The sequence below is a fragment of the Prunus persica genome, chromosome G3 (assembly GCF_000346465.2).
Source record: "Prunus persica cultivar Lovell chromosome G3, Prunus_persica_NCBIv2, whole genome shotgun sequence".
In the NCBI taxonomy this organism is placed as follows: Eukaryota; Viridiplantae; Streptophyta; class Magnoliopsida; order Rosales; family Rosaceae; genus Prunus; species Prunus persica.
The window spans coordinates 9,615,344-9,630,719 of NC_034011.1; the positions used below are offsets into that span (position 1 = coordinate 9,615,344).

General features: G+C 36.3%; 2 long non-coding RNA genes and 1 pseudogene across 2 annotated transcripts; 2 read left to right on the forward strand and 1 right to left on the reverse strand.

Annotated features, from left to right (window-relative positions):
* LOC109948177 lies at nt 8,266–8,975 on the forward strand. The gene is made up of 2 exons (XR_002270784.1): nt 8,266–8,800; nt 8,876–8,975. It is a non-coding gene; the product is annotated as an uncharacterized LOC109948177 (long non-coding RNA).
* LOC109947993 lies at nt 9,838–11,490 on the forward strand (annotated as a pseudogene).
* Nucleotides 13,305–15,057, reverse strand: LOC109947828. Its single transcript, XR_002270599.1, has 2 exons — nt 14,918–15,057; nt 13,305–14,283 (listed from the first exon to the last, which is right to left on the reverse strand). It is a non-coding gene; the product is annotated as an uncharacterized LOC109947828 (long non-coding RNA).

Consider the following 15,376-nt stretch of genomic DNA (forward strand, 5'->3'; position numbering starts at 1 on the left):
TATAGGCATAAGACATTGGTTGTTCACCTTACAATATAATTGGTAGACAACATCATTAATATTCTTCAATCAACAACATCATTAATATTCTTCAATCAACAACATCATTAATATTCTTCAATCAACAACATCATTAATATTCTTCAATAAATTGGGTAGTGGTTTGGTTTGGTGGGTGTGTGGTTAGGTTTAGTGGGTGTTAGTTGGCTATGTGGGCTTCACCTATTCTTCTTTACTTATTCTTCTTTACAACACTCCCCCTTGGAGACCACATGTCCCTAGATTGGTTGCCTCATTAAAACCTTGCTTGGAGAAAAACCCAGTGAGGTAGAAAATTGATGGAAGGAAGAAAAAAAGAGTGCAGCAATCTGTATAGCATACTTCTGGATGCTCCCCCTGATTAATATCTCCCCCTGATGTCTTCATGACTATCTTTTGGAGTGAGAATCTTTCGGAGTGAGTGGAGGATATAGCCATTAATAATTCTCGTAGTTGAGTAAGTAAATATATTTCCAGTGAGCTATCTCTATGTAAATCATAGAAATTTTCAGAGTCCACATTTCTAACAAAAATTGGGCTATTTGTAAGTTCACTTGAAAGAATATGCCCGTACATGGTGTTATGCGGAGATAGCATCAAATATACCTCACATCATCCCAAAATGATGGTGATGGAGTTGAGCCCTATCTGGAAAATATGATGTCCGGTCCAATATACTTCCGGAAAATCATTAAAGTGTCCAACGGATAATCCTCATAAAAATGCTTCAATACTTTCTTAGTATAAGCAAGAATCTCGTTGGCATAATGCTCGATCCTTAAGTCGAGACAAATATTTCGTGAATTCTGCAGAAGCTTTAATGTGTTGCAATCACATTATAATCAATGTACTCACTGAGGTAATTTATGCATATTAATATTGAGTACAAATTTTGTGCTTCAAGCACATGTCCTTTAGGGACTTGCTTTATGCAATGTCAATCCTCTCAACGGATTTTGTTTAAAAGGGATTAAACTTTATGACACATTATATAGCTTTTACCCAGCTATTTATACATCTTTAGGAAATCGCTTCTGGCGATATGCTCCGTGCATTTAATAACCCTTAAAGATAATATGTTGATCTCCGTAATTGTGTAATAAGGGGGGCACAATTGAATCTGTAAATATGGAGAAAACCCAACATTCCTTGTTTCTGCCAGAAACAGTGTGTCATACAAAGTAAGTATATTCCCTTTTATTCCGAACACCCAAGTATAAATTTCAGTATTAACATCTTTTGGGGTTCGTACTGTGGGTTTGTTCTTTCACGTTCATTCTCATCTATAATGGAATTACCTCATTCCATTTTGGCCAATAATATTGTCGACATTTAATAATTGAACGTGGTTCCAATCAACACAGCCCATTGATGATTTGAGTAGCTACTCCAAAACCAAAAATTGTCATTCATCAATTCATGATCCCACCATTCTCATTTGCATGCGCATGCATCAATTATAAGCATTTCTTTGCTTTTGGGTACCCAAGCCACTTCATGGGGCTTTTATTATGTGAGAATGTGGATTATAACCTCCATTGGAGCGTTATTTAGCAGTAGGGCGTGGATAATCTCTATTTAGGGAGTTGGAACATTTAGAACCCATATATCTGTCATGCTGAAGGCATGCCACAGATTAATACATACATGTCAATTAATTTCTGGGACCTTAACCCATATTATGGGACTTTAACCCATATAATTTGCTACGCATTAGGCGTGCATAATATCAATATTGACATGTCAAAGGATTGTCCTTTCGGGACTTCAATCCACATAATTTGCTATGCAACAGGCGTGCATCATATTAATCACTGCTATACCCATATTCTGTTCTTATGGGATTTTAATCTGTGCAGTGTATTATCAATGTATCCAACTTACAATCTGTAAAATTTGCATTAATAATTCATGGATACATACAAGCCATTCTTTTGGAACGGACTTATCTTCCCATTTGGTTACCTTTCAAGATAAAATATCAAATAAGTATATAAGCATAAAATAACACAAGTATTGCTTACATCCTTAGGTGGGAGAAACTTTTCTCAAGCATCATTCAAGCTCGTATCGGCCCAGTAAATATAATGTAGCGCTTGATGATCTAGTTATATCCTGCAAGAGCAAAAATCACAACTCTTTTCTCAGTCAAAAATAAATAACCCTCAGAGTTAGGATCACATCATGGATTCTCTCTTCAGATGTTCATTCTAAAGAAATAAAATCTCTTATGAACAGAGAGTTACAAAAAGAGAAAAAATGCAAAAAAAAAAAGTGATATTCATTGCAAGGTAAGGTAAGCAATCAGGGAAGGAAGCTGGTGGGAGCAGACAATAAGCTCTCATATCTCCTAGTCTAGAAGGACTTCCGGAGATTAGAGCATAAGATCGCCTTCACAGTTTCCTGATGTAGCGGAAACGTGATCAGGGATAGTCTTACTTCCTGAATGGATGATTAGAGATAGTCTTGCTTCTCGGTCATATTGAGTGCTCACTGATAATAAAAATAAGTAGATATCGCATTACTAGGTATGGAGTAAACTGGATGTCTTCTGCAAAGAAAATTTCGTTAGTAACACATTTATACACAAATACAATGAATAGGTAGAACCGGTGAATTTCAAATTAACCATAGGAAAATTGCGAGATTCTCGGGATACTTTTGAAAAAGTAGCTCCGTGAAATCCGTAAAGCAAGATCGGCTTTTGACGAAAATAATACTTTGAAAAATGCCGAAAGTGCCGACAAACATTAATGGAGGCCACGTGAAGTTTTGAAATCTGGGAAAGAAAAAAGAGAATATGGGGATCCGAAAAGATATTGGGATCCTGAAAAACTGTAGCCATATTTCCTCTTATAGATATTGCCTTTGCAAAACTTGATTGGAGCAAATGCGTTTCAACTTAACTTCCTTCATTTTCTGAAACTTTAGTTTTCTTAAGACTTTCTTCTAAACCTTCTTAAAATGGCTTCCTCTTCTTCCTGCCCAAATTATATCAATTTAAATGATACTCCCACAACAACCAGTGACGCCCAAGTTTGGCGTCCATCCTTTGTATCCCTCGTCATCTCACAGTTAATGATTCTGTGATGATGAATGATGCTACTGCTGTCATAGTAGCTAGGAATTTCATTACTCCAATGGATGAAATGCTGTTAACAGGGAGGTCTGAGGAAGAGGCTATTGATGACTCAATGGCTGCTAGCATTCAGAGTGCTGCTTCTGTTTCTAACATGGCTGATCGTTTGCGTGCTAGAGCAAACGAGGTTCAGAATTTAACAACTGAAAATTCGTCTCTCCAAAGAATGCTTCATGAGTCTCAACAGGAGGTTGAGAAACTTAAAGGAGAGAATAATGCCTTGTTGAAACTGGTGAGTTCGTACTCTGTTGATACACTGAGAAGGCTAGACATGCTGCAGGTCTCCAATGAAAGAATTTTGGGAGACCACGAGAGGCTCATGGCTAAGCTTAAGAGGCGTCGTCCTCTTCCTTCAGAGGCTTCCAGAACATAATGTATTTTTATAGATTTTACAGGGCCTGCACCTTCATTGCAGGTGGAAAAATCTATCTGTTGTATGTTCCTGTTATAATAATTGCGCACATTCTTAAACTTGCACATATGGTTTTTACGTCTTTTCAAAATGACGGTTTGGAACCTTGTGCCTTATAGGTTCAAATAACCACATCGACTCTCCCAAATTTCATATTTCAACGTATGGAACTTTTGGCCTGGGCTAAACACAAAACTCAGAATTTATTCACCCTTTTCAAATGGACATGAAATATGAATTGAGTAAAAGCCACGCTAATATCTTACATATTTGGGTTCATGAGCTTCCGGCCCAGATATAACAAAATGTGAGGGGAGCCTCAATTCATCATTCTCTTATGCCAAAGAAATATGTGGCGTACCACAATTTGCAATAATACCTTAAGGGTTGTCCATTTAATTGTTGGAACTTCAGGTTCTCAACATTGTTAGATTTTGAACCTCAAGCCAAAATCACATGTTCTCATGGTATGGACATTCAATCCCCTTAGATTTTGAACTTCGGGTCAAAATCACATATTATCATGGTATGGACATTTTTACAATTTTCTGTACATATTTCTGGACTTCAAGCCCTTACATAATTGTCCATGTTTTGAGGAACTTCTGGCATCTCATTTAATTGCTCATCCATGAGTTTAAGGAACTGCAGGTTCCCCTTTTTGAATAGTGATGGTTTACCCAAAATGATTAATATTTATGTATACGTCACTATTCATATATCCGGTACTATTCGTCAAGTCATGAGTACGTATCTATTCATGTGTACAATACATTTGCCAGTACAGTTATCATCCATGTGTACGGCATTATGAACCAATACGGTACTGTTACATCATTAAGGAACCCCAGGTCCTTATTTACATGTCAGGGATCAAGGACCCTCAAGTCCAATTACATGTTTACAAATATAGTACCGGAGAGACTGCCAGCTCTCATATTAACATCATCATCAAGGATCTTCAAGTCCTGATGTAATTGTATGATGAGGATCAAGGAACTTCTGGTCCTGATCTGCATACTGTAAAAAAACTCATCATACAGCACATTTAATCCATAAAATAAATTGCTGGTAAATAAATTACTGGTATGGACGATAAACCCGTACCACACTTTAAATAAATGTAAATGTGCGGTAAATTAAATTCATAAAGTTAAGGTGCTTGTATGGGCATTAATTCTGCTCCATACATTTAAATAAAAGTAAAGGCGTAGACGATAAACCCGCACCACCCTTTTAAATAAATGTAAATGTGCGGTAAATTAAATTCATAAATTAAATTGCTTGCTATATGGACGTTAATCCCGCACCATACCTTAAATAAAATTAAATGTGCGGTAAATTAAATTCATAAAGTAAAGGTGCTTGTATGGGCATTAATTCTGCTCCATACATTTAAATAAAAGTAAAGGCGTGGACGATAAACCCGCACCACCCTTTTAAATAAATACTGTTGTATGGGTAATAAACCTACACTATACAGTAAATATAATATATTATATTACTTTAAGTAAAAGTAAATTTACGGTAAAGTAAAGGCAATTATTGGTGGGTTCTCATCAACACCACGATCAAATAGTATAGCAGATAATATTATTATCGTTTGTGGAAGGCATCATGCTTGTCTCTCAAATCAAATGCTTTCCACCTGTAATCTGCACACAGTTGGTTTGCTCGTATATCTCTCTTGCAGACCACAGCTCCTCCACTACTTTTCTTCCTTACATCAACATAAGGGTTAGTAATATAGATAATAGTGCAACACAAAAATTATACCTGAGAGCTTCTCGTGCTGATAACGTGTTATAAAATGAACTGGGATATGTGCGAATATTGAGCTGCACGTAAAGTAGATGAGACACAGTATTTAACGAGGTTCGGCTATGCCTACGTCCTCGGAGAGCAACAGCAGTAACTTTTCACTATATGAAATAATAGGGCTACAACTTTAGTGTTTACAATATGTATGGCTCACTCAATTTTCTCTCTTGGAGAATTTCTCTCTTGCTCTCTTTCCTCTCAACTCACTCACCCTCATTCTTCCTTCTCTTCCTCTTCTCTATGTGTAAACTTCTCTTGATGGAGGTATCTATTTATAGGCATAAGACATTGGTTGTTCACCTCACAATATAATTGGTAGACAACATCATTAATATTCTTCAATCAACAACATCATTAATATTCTTCAATCAATTGGGTAGTGGTTTGGTTTGGTGGGTGTGTGGTTAGGTTTAGTGGGTGTTAGTTGGCTATGTGGGCTTCACCTATTCTTCTTTACTTATTCTTCTTTACAACACTTTTATCATTGTTATTTTGTTGTGCTAAATTATAATGAAAGAGCCTATTCTTCTAGGGGGGTGTATTCAATTAGGATTGTATACGATTTTGAAAGATTTTTTTTTAAGTGACAGATTTCCTGGAATTATATAACTCCTACAGGTTTTACCCGGATTTTTAATAAACTTGTATAGGCTTTTATTATAGACTTCCATACTTTTGTATGAACTTTTGTTATAGATTCATATATATTTGTATAGACTTCCCAATACTATTTTCTTTTATCACTCTTTCTTCCCAACACTATTTTCTTTAAACTATCTTGATCTAGCCACTAGTCGACCATCCTTTTTCTTTTTTTTTTCCAAATTCTTCCTCTACTTGTGTACACAACCATGAATTTCCCTTTGAAATTTCCATGAGTTAGAAACTTTCATACCTAAATTTCCATGAGTTGGAAACTTTCATACCTAAATTTCCATGAGTTGGAAACTTTCATACCTAAACATTGAATTTCCCTTTGAAATTTCCACGAGTTGGAAAATTTCATACCTAAACAATGAATTTCCTTTTGAAGTTTTCACGAGTTGGAAATTTCCCTTTGATTTTATTCACGAACAGCAAACTCTTCGTCCAAAAATTCAATTTTTTTTATTTAAAAAACAACCCTTTGTCCAAAAAGCAAGGGCCCTATCATCTGGTAGTGTTATGGGTGATGGAAATATATCTCAACCTTCCGTCGCCTTGACGTTGGCTTCACGCCGAGAGATCTCCAAGGGGTACTTATCGGAGATCGAGAAATCTCTAGCCGAGCTATCCTCCCAGCAACTCCAACTGGTTGATTTGAAGAAATCACTAATGGAGGAGCTTTGCTTAATACATGACGCTTGTAACCACCCAAGGTCAGTGCATGGCTTAGTGCATTGTTTGCCAAATGATGGAAAAAAATTTAACACAAAGAGGAAAAAAAAAAAAAAGGTCATATGAAATCTTTGGGGTGGAGGTTGGACTTATGTTGGCCTTTATTATTTATACCTAAACCCTACAAATTCTCCAAACTCCAACACTTAATAAATCTTTCCAAATCTATCTCCTTTTGAATACAGGTAAATTTATTTGGACTTTTTCCAAGTCCTAATTAAAGACACCCACATTTAGATGGACATTTTAAAAGTTCAAACAAGTTTAGATTGAATACACCCAAACTATTATAGACTTTTTAAAAATTTGTATAAATCCAAATTGAATACATTCAGATTTTTAAAATCTTTTTAAACGCTCTAGAATCCTAATTGAATACACCCCCCTTAATCTTTTCTATTTATAAAAAGACTTAATTTAAAAATAAAATAAAAAGGATTTGAAGTTTTAAACTATTTAAAATATATCATTATATTTTATTTAAACCCATGTGTGATTATCTCATTGGATATGTGGACACCACATACGTGTCACGCCTACAATTTAACAAAATTTTGACTGAACCTAATAGCATAACCAAATTGATGTGTACGGTGTAACATAAATGACCAATAATGTCAACAAAAAAAACATAAAGGATCAAATGTGATAATTTCGCCAACCTTAGGGACTATTGTGATAAAAACCTAAAAATTTTAAAGAAAAGACATGTACAAAAATATCATTGGTCAATGTCAATGGGGTGGAGATAGAATCTGGAGTGCACGCAAGTATTTTTCTTGTACACAAGAGAAACAAAATCTCACATCTGATCTTCTTAGCATTTTCACGAAGCAAAACATTGGCTTGCAGCAATTATTGCATCCCAATCTAGCTAGCTATCCCTTTCTCTTTGAAAATTTTCGCAAGTTTCTGTCCGTCTCTTCAAGCCTTTCAACATCAGCTAGAATCGTCAACATAAGGCTTGGAATTGCACACGGCATTTGCTGACATTACATTATAAATATAAATATACCCAAACTATTATAGACTTTTTAAAAATTTGTATAAATCCAAATTGAATACATTCAGATTTTTAAAATCTTTTTAAACGCTCTAGAATCCTAATTGAATACACCCCCCTTAATCTTTTCTATTTATAAAAAGACTTAATTTAAAAATAAAATAAAAAGGATTTGAAGTTTTAAACTATTTAAAATATATCATTATATTTTATTTAAACCCATGTGTGATTATCTCATTGGATATGTGGACACCACATACGTGTCACGCCTACAATTTAACAAAATTTTGACTGAACCTAATAGCATAACCAAATTGATGTGTACGGTGTAACATAAATGACCAATAATGTCAACAAAAAAAACATAAAGGATCAAATGTGATAATTTCGCTAACCTTAGGGACTATTGTGATAAAAACCAAAAAATTTAAAAGAAAAGACATGTACAAAAATATCATTGGTCAATGTCAATGGGGTGGAGACAAACAAAATCTCACATCTGATCTTCTTAGCATTTTCACGAAGCAAAACATTGGCTTGCAGCAATTATTACATCCCAGTCTAGCTAGCTATCCCTTTCTCTTTGAAAATTTTCGCAAGTGCCTTTCAACATCAGCTAGAATCGTCAACATAAGGCTTGGAATTGCACACGGCATTTGCTGACATTACATTATAAATATAAATATATATATGCTTGGATTAACGAACAGCTAGCTAATCTTGTAACTCATCGAAAAAATGGCCAGAGGAGCATATGTTGTTCTAGGTGGTGGCCACGCAGAGGAACTAGGCATCATGCAAGACAACTCGGGGGGGATAATTTTGCTCTGCATGATTCTTATGTCTCTCTCACTTATATCAATGGTCATATTTGCTTGTGGTGATGATGAAGGATCAAGCAAGAAAAGATACCGAAACAGAGGTGGTGGCGGTGGCGCTGCTGCTGGTGCTGGTGCTGCTGGTGCTGGTGCTGGTGCTGCTGCTGCTGCTGCTGCTGCTGCCTGTGGCGGTGGAGGTGGTGGATGTGGTGGAGGTGGCGGTTGTGGAGGTGGAGGTGGTGGAGGTGGAGGTGGAGGTGGTGGAGGTGGAGGTGGAGGTTGTTAGGAAGATATATATAACCATATTTTTGTAAGTTTCGAGTCCACATCTTTGGCATATGATAAATAAATTGCTTCTTTTTTATATTTTTCAGCGGCAATAGTAATAGAGAACCATAAGTTTATATCATAAACGTGAAAATATATGGTTGACCTGGACTAGACCCTCTCATAAACGAAATAGGAAATTCTTATGCTACTAGTAGATAGATTTAGCAACCCTCCCCACTAGGGGTGGGCGCGGTCCGGTTCGGTCCGGTTCTCACCTCAAACCGGAACCGAAACCGGTATTATTTAACCGGTCCGGTTCGGTCCGGTTTAGGCAAAAAAAATTTCAAAAACCGGCCGGTTCGGTTCTAACCGGTTCCGGTCCGGTTCTGACCGGTTCCGGTTTTGAACCGGATTATTAATTTTTTAATTTTTTTTTTTTAAAAAAAAAATTTTAATTTTTTTTATAAATAACTTATTTTTTTAGCTTAAAAATGAACAAATAATCCAATTCATACATTTAGAAATTTTTTGAAGTTGAACTTGGAAAATTAGTGATTATAAAAGTTAAAATATGGCATTAGATTTTAAAATTTTGTAAAAATATAAATATAAAATATATGACCGGTCCGGTTCGGTCCGGTCCGGTGCGGAGAGATGTAAAACCGGAACCGGAACCGGTTGGAACCGGTTCGGTCCGGTTCCGGTCCGGTTTGTTGACTTTTTTGGTCAACCGGTTTTTTTTCCGGTTTTTTTTCACCGGTTCGGTTCGGTGTTCCGGTTTTCCGGTCCCGATGCCCACCCCTACTCCCCACAACATCAAGCATTTCCCTGGTTGCCCACCCAGCTCCAACCATCAGCTCGTCTAGGGTTCCTTTTTGGGCCACTCAACACACAAGGCACAAACTCACCAACTCAATTTTGCCTTTTCAGTTTGGGTTGGGCTTAACCAAGATTTCAAATGTCTAAGCCCAAGCTCACCCACTGGGCCCAGCTTAGGTGGGCATGACCGAACATGGGCCTAGTTGGTCAATGCCTTTTTTTCCTTCACAAGTGGTGGGATTTGGATGTGGAGTTGGTGTTATGTCTTTTAAGTTTGGCTTTTTATCGCAAATGATCCCTGAGGTTAGCAAAATTATCACATTTTGTCATTAATCTTTTTTTGTGACAATAATAGTCCTTAACGTTACCTAATACACATCAAAATAGTCCAAGCCGTTAAAAATTCTATTAAGTTGTTGAGTGAAATGCAAGTGGACTCCACATCTCCAATGACGCCGTGACATGTGGATAAGATAAAATAAAATAAAAAAATATTTATGAAAAACTATTAAAAATTAAAACAATTTAAGAAAAAGTTGAAAATTCTTTTTGAGTTAATCGTTTTATTAGGCCCTGAACTTGAACCCGATTTGCATTTGAGTACCTCAATTTCCAAAATGATACTCGTGATCCTTCAACTTCATTTTTGTTATGACTAACGGTCCTGCCTTCGATTTTGTTAACTTTTTTTTGTTAAATGCAGGGGTAAAATGGTATTTTTATATTAAAACCAAAAAAATGAATAAAAAATTATATCTTTAAAATGATAAAAGAACATCAAATAAAAAACCAACACAAAAAAGAAATTAAAAAATTAAAAAATTAAAAAATCAATCATCGTCCTTCTCTCTCTCTCTTTCTCTTTCACTGTTTGATCTCTCAACCCAGTTGAGATGAAGAACATCAGCAACACAAAGCCACCCCTACATCCAGAAACAAGGAATCTCCAACTGCCTCTGGCTTCTAGCCTTCATGTCCATCTTCACACTTGCCTTCCTTCTCACAATCATTTACACAAGCGGCTTGTATGCATACTCATCAACCACAACAACCACCATCTCCGCCGCCACAATAACCACCACAACAACCGCCTCCACCGCCGTCCCCCAGCTCCCCACCACCGTTTTCAACACCCTCCTCTACTACGCCGCCAAATCCAATGACACATTCAAAATATCATACGCCGACATCAAGCCCATCTTGGACGCCCTCCGGAAATGCTCAACCCCCTGCAACTTCCTCATCTTCGGCCTAACCCACGAGACCCTCCTCTGGAAGGCCCTCAACAACAACGGCCGCACCGTCTTCATCGACAAAAACCGCTACTTCGCCGCGTACACATGGAGGAGAAACACCCGGAAATCGATGCGTACGACGTGCAGTACACAACAAAATCGAAAGAGCTCAAGGAGCTGGTGGCGGTGCCAAAAGAGCAAATACGGAATGAGTGCAGGTCGGTGCAGAAAAAAAAATTTTGTTGTCCCCCCCACCAAAATCTCATCGTCCCCGACCCCATTCCAAATCAAAATCTGTCATTGTATTAAAGACCAATTTTTCATAATCTTGAGTTCTTCTTATCTGTATGCATAATTCATCTTGCATTTAAATCAAATCAAAACTTATACTAAAAGAGAGGCGAAGATGGAGATGGAGAGGGGCTGGGAAAGGATGGGTGAGGTCATGGTCGGGTTGGCTGGGAAGGGAAGAGAGAAGGTGAGAGATTTTTTATTTATTTTTTCAGTCAACAAGTGAGAGATTTTTTTGTTTTCAATTTTCAATTTAAATTTATTTGTTTGATATAATTTAACTTTTTTTTATTAATATTTGCAAAAAAAGAAATTTTTATTACTTTTTTGTCCACATGGAAGTTCACTTTTTTTAATTATTTAAATATTTAATTTATATTTTAATCAATTTAAAATGTAAAAAAATATAAAAATACTATTTTATCCTTGTATTTAACAGAAAAGTTAACAAAATTGACGACAGGACCATTTGTCTTAACGAAATGAAATTGAAGGACCTCGGAAGCCATTTTGAAAATTGAGGTACTCAAATGCAAATCAAGTCTAAGTTCAATGACTAATAAAACGATTAACCCCTTCTTTTTTTTTCCATTCCCCATCTACTCTCCCTCTCATATGCTATTTTTCTTGCCCACCACCCCCCCATCCACACCCGCAACCCACGCCGCAGCTGCATCCCCAACCCCAACACCCACCTGCAACCCCCAACCCTCTCCCACTATTTTTTTCTCTCCCCCTATACTCTCCCTCTCTCTCCATATGACTTCCAATGGCCCACTCCCCCACCCCTCCCCTATGGTTTTTTTTTTCCCTCTCCCATGACCTCCTAACCCAAATGCTATCTAGTTTTGATAGTTTTTTTGCAAACCCAAGTGTTTAAGATTGAATTATTTGGATGTTTTGGTTGATGGGTTTTGCGTGAATTTGGAAAAAGGTTGAGATGGGAGGCTGTAAGGCACCAGTTATGAATAATGATCAATAATCTCACCTTTCGATTGTTTCTGAAAGGCTTGAATATACTATGAGCTTTTTCGGAGTGCGGAGGTATTGAATTTGATAGATGGGGTGAGGAGGTTGTTGGGGGAGAAAACAAAACAGAGGGGAGGAGGGGTGGTGGGGAAGGGCCATTGGAAGTCATATGGGGAGAGGGAGAGGGTGGGGATTAGGGATATGATTGTGGCATGGGTTGCGGGTGGGGATGGGGTGGTGGGCGAGAAAAATAACAGAGGGAGAGGGAGCTTAGAGAGAGAGCAAGAGGGGGATGGGAAAAAAAAAAATTCATCTTTTTTCTTCATTTTTAAATTTTTTTTAATGGTTTTAAAAATATGTTTTATCTTATCCACGTGTCACAACATCATTGAAGATGTGAAGCCCACTTACCTTCCACGTCAGCAATTTAACAGAGTTTCTAACGGCAGGACTATTTTGATGTGTACTAGGTAACGTTAAGGACTATTAATGTCACAAAAAATGATTAAGGACGAAAGGTGATAATTTCCCTAACCTCAAGGACCATTTGCGATAAAAAGCCTTTAAGTTTTTGGTACAAATTTTTAGACAATATTAAAATAATTACCCTAATTCATAAATGTGTAAAATAAAATAAAAAGTTTATTAATTAATCTAATATATAACATCATTTCAATTAAGTTTAAAATGAGGTTAGAGAGTGCACTTGGATGTGGGATTGTAGTGCAATGTCTTTTTATAGCTTTTTGTTATAAATTTTTAGACAACATTGAAAAATTAACTTAATTCATAACATGTGTAAAACAAAATAAAAGGTTAATTAATCCATTCTACATATTATATTATCTATAAATATAAAGCAAAAGGCAGAGAATGGTGAAACATTCAAAATACCATAAAATGCCCTCGGTTAATTCAAACATTCAGAATTAAAATTATTAATTAAATAAGGATAATATGGTAAATTCATATTTTTTCATATTAAAAAAATTAAAAATTAAAAACAAAATCAGATAATAGGTCATACTTTTATGAAACATAACAACCCATATTATATTTTCTTAATTCTAAAAATAAAAGAAAAAAGAAAAAAGAAAAAAGAAAATCAATTGGCACATGCAAGGGGCTAGTTTCAATTAAGTCTAAATTGAGGTTAGCAAGTGCATCAATTAAGTTTTTAAAAAAATAGAGCCTAAACAGGCCTAAGCGGGCTGGGCCATGAGTAGACTGAGAATTTCAAATCCTACGCCCATGCCCTATTCAATTCAAGAGCGAACTGGACCAAACGAGCCTAAACAACAAGCTGTAACGGGCTTTTGATCATCGAGCTACCCACTTCGTCCCATTCGCCACATGCCAAATGTTGATCCCTAGTTTCATATTCATTCATAAATATTGTTCAAAACCATGAGCTATATGGTGGAAGATATGAGTTATCTTTTAGATGGGATTGGGGCCAACACGAGACCATACTCTATATCAACCTTACCTTAGCTATTAAAAATACTATAAAAATTCTTCCTGGTTAATTGACAAAGAGGATTCTCTTAAATATAGTATAGATAAACCTCTATACTTCCATTCTTGAATTAAATTAAGCAAATTCCTTACTAATCACTCAATCAAAAAACGAATGAACTAAAGAAAAGACTCCAAGTACAAGTACAACAAATATTAACACCATCCATTAGGAATTGTTATAATCGGTATCACACAAAGTTGGGATCATTCTTTCTTTGCAGATTATTTTTTATTTTTTTTATTTTTATCAAGGATCAAATCAAGAATTGCCCATTGCTGGAAAAGGAAAGGTGCTGCTGAAATTTACCTCTGGGAAGGAACTAGCCCTTCTAGATGTATTTCATGTCCCTGATATTAGGAAGAACTTAGTGTCTATTATAAAACCACAAGTCCTAGGCCATAAGACGAATCTCTTTTTCTTTAAAAAACTATCTCATATTATTTTAAAGTTATCAACTGTATTGGAGAGAAGCACACCAACGTTCGCCAGAATTCAAGGATCCGGTGCTGGACCCTTGAATTATAGATAGTTGAATCCTGAGAGATAGACGCCTGTTGAACTTCAAGCACTGAGAAGATGCGAAATTCTGTCTTTAGGACATTGCAAATACGCAAGCCTCTAACTTCAATAAAAGTCAGTATTCTGTAATTAATTTATATATTTGCACATTTATACAGATTTCATAATTTTGCTACTGTTTATATTTTAAGAATTGTGCAATAATATAGTGATCCTATAGCATACAACATTTACTGATTATTTTTCTAACACTTATATCAAGAATTCATCATTAGAACCCAAATAAAGAATTTTCCATTAGAACACAAATTAAAAATTGCCCATTAGAACTTATATCAAGAATTCATCAATGGAACCCAAATCAAGAACTACCCATTAGAACCTATATCCAGACTTCATCATTATAACTGAAATAAAGAATTACCCATTAGAACTCAAATCAAAACTTATCACAGAACCCCCAAATCAATAACTCATGGCTCATCCCCACCTAGGAATAACCCATTGTCATTCACTCGAAATCAACAAACCCACAAGAAATCAGGTGTAAAACCCATCGCATAAATTGGTCTCTCAACCTTGCCCAGAAATTGTCAAAATTAAAAACCCATCACAGAACCCCAATTCGAAATTCACAACCCAGATTTAGAACGAAACATAAACACTGCTATGGATACACCTACCTGATTGGCATAGAATTCTCGCAAGCTCAACTCGAGATGGCAGCTCTTCCTTCGTCTTGGAAGGGTGGGCTCTTCGTCTTCTTCTTGCGTGCCTTATTCTTCTGCCATCGCGTGTTTTATTGTTTCGATCGGGTGTTTTATTTTTTCGGGTCTGGAGTGTTAAAACGGGTTAAAACATTTAAATAATCACAGCCACACAAGCTCATTAAAAGGGATCTAACGGCTGAGCGGCTCATCCCTCAAATAACACTATTTGAGGAATACTATATACAGTCCTGATCTCTTGGACCCCTGTAGTCCAAGAGATTTATGGTCACCCACCGTTGGATGTAAATTCAACGGTTGCCTTGAATCGGGTAATAATCATTTATGTCATATTGCATTTATATATATCATTTTGAACCATTGGATTAATATCCAACGGTGGGTGACCACAATCTCTTGGACTCCTGTGGTCCA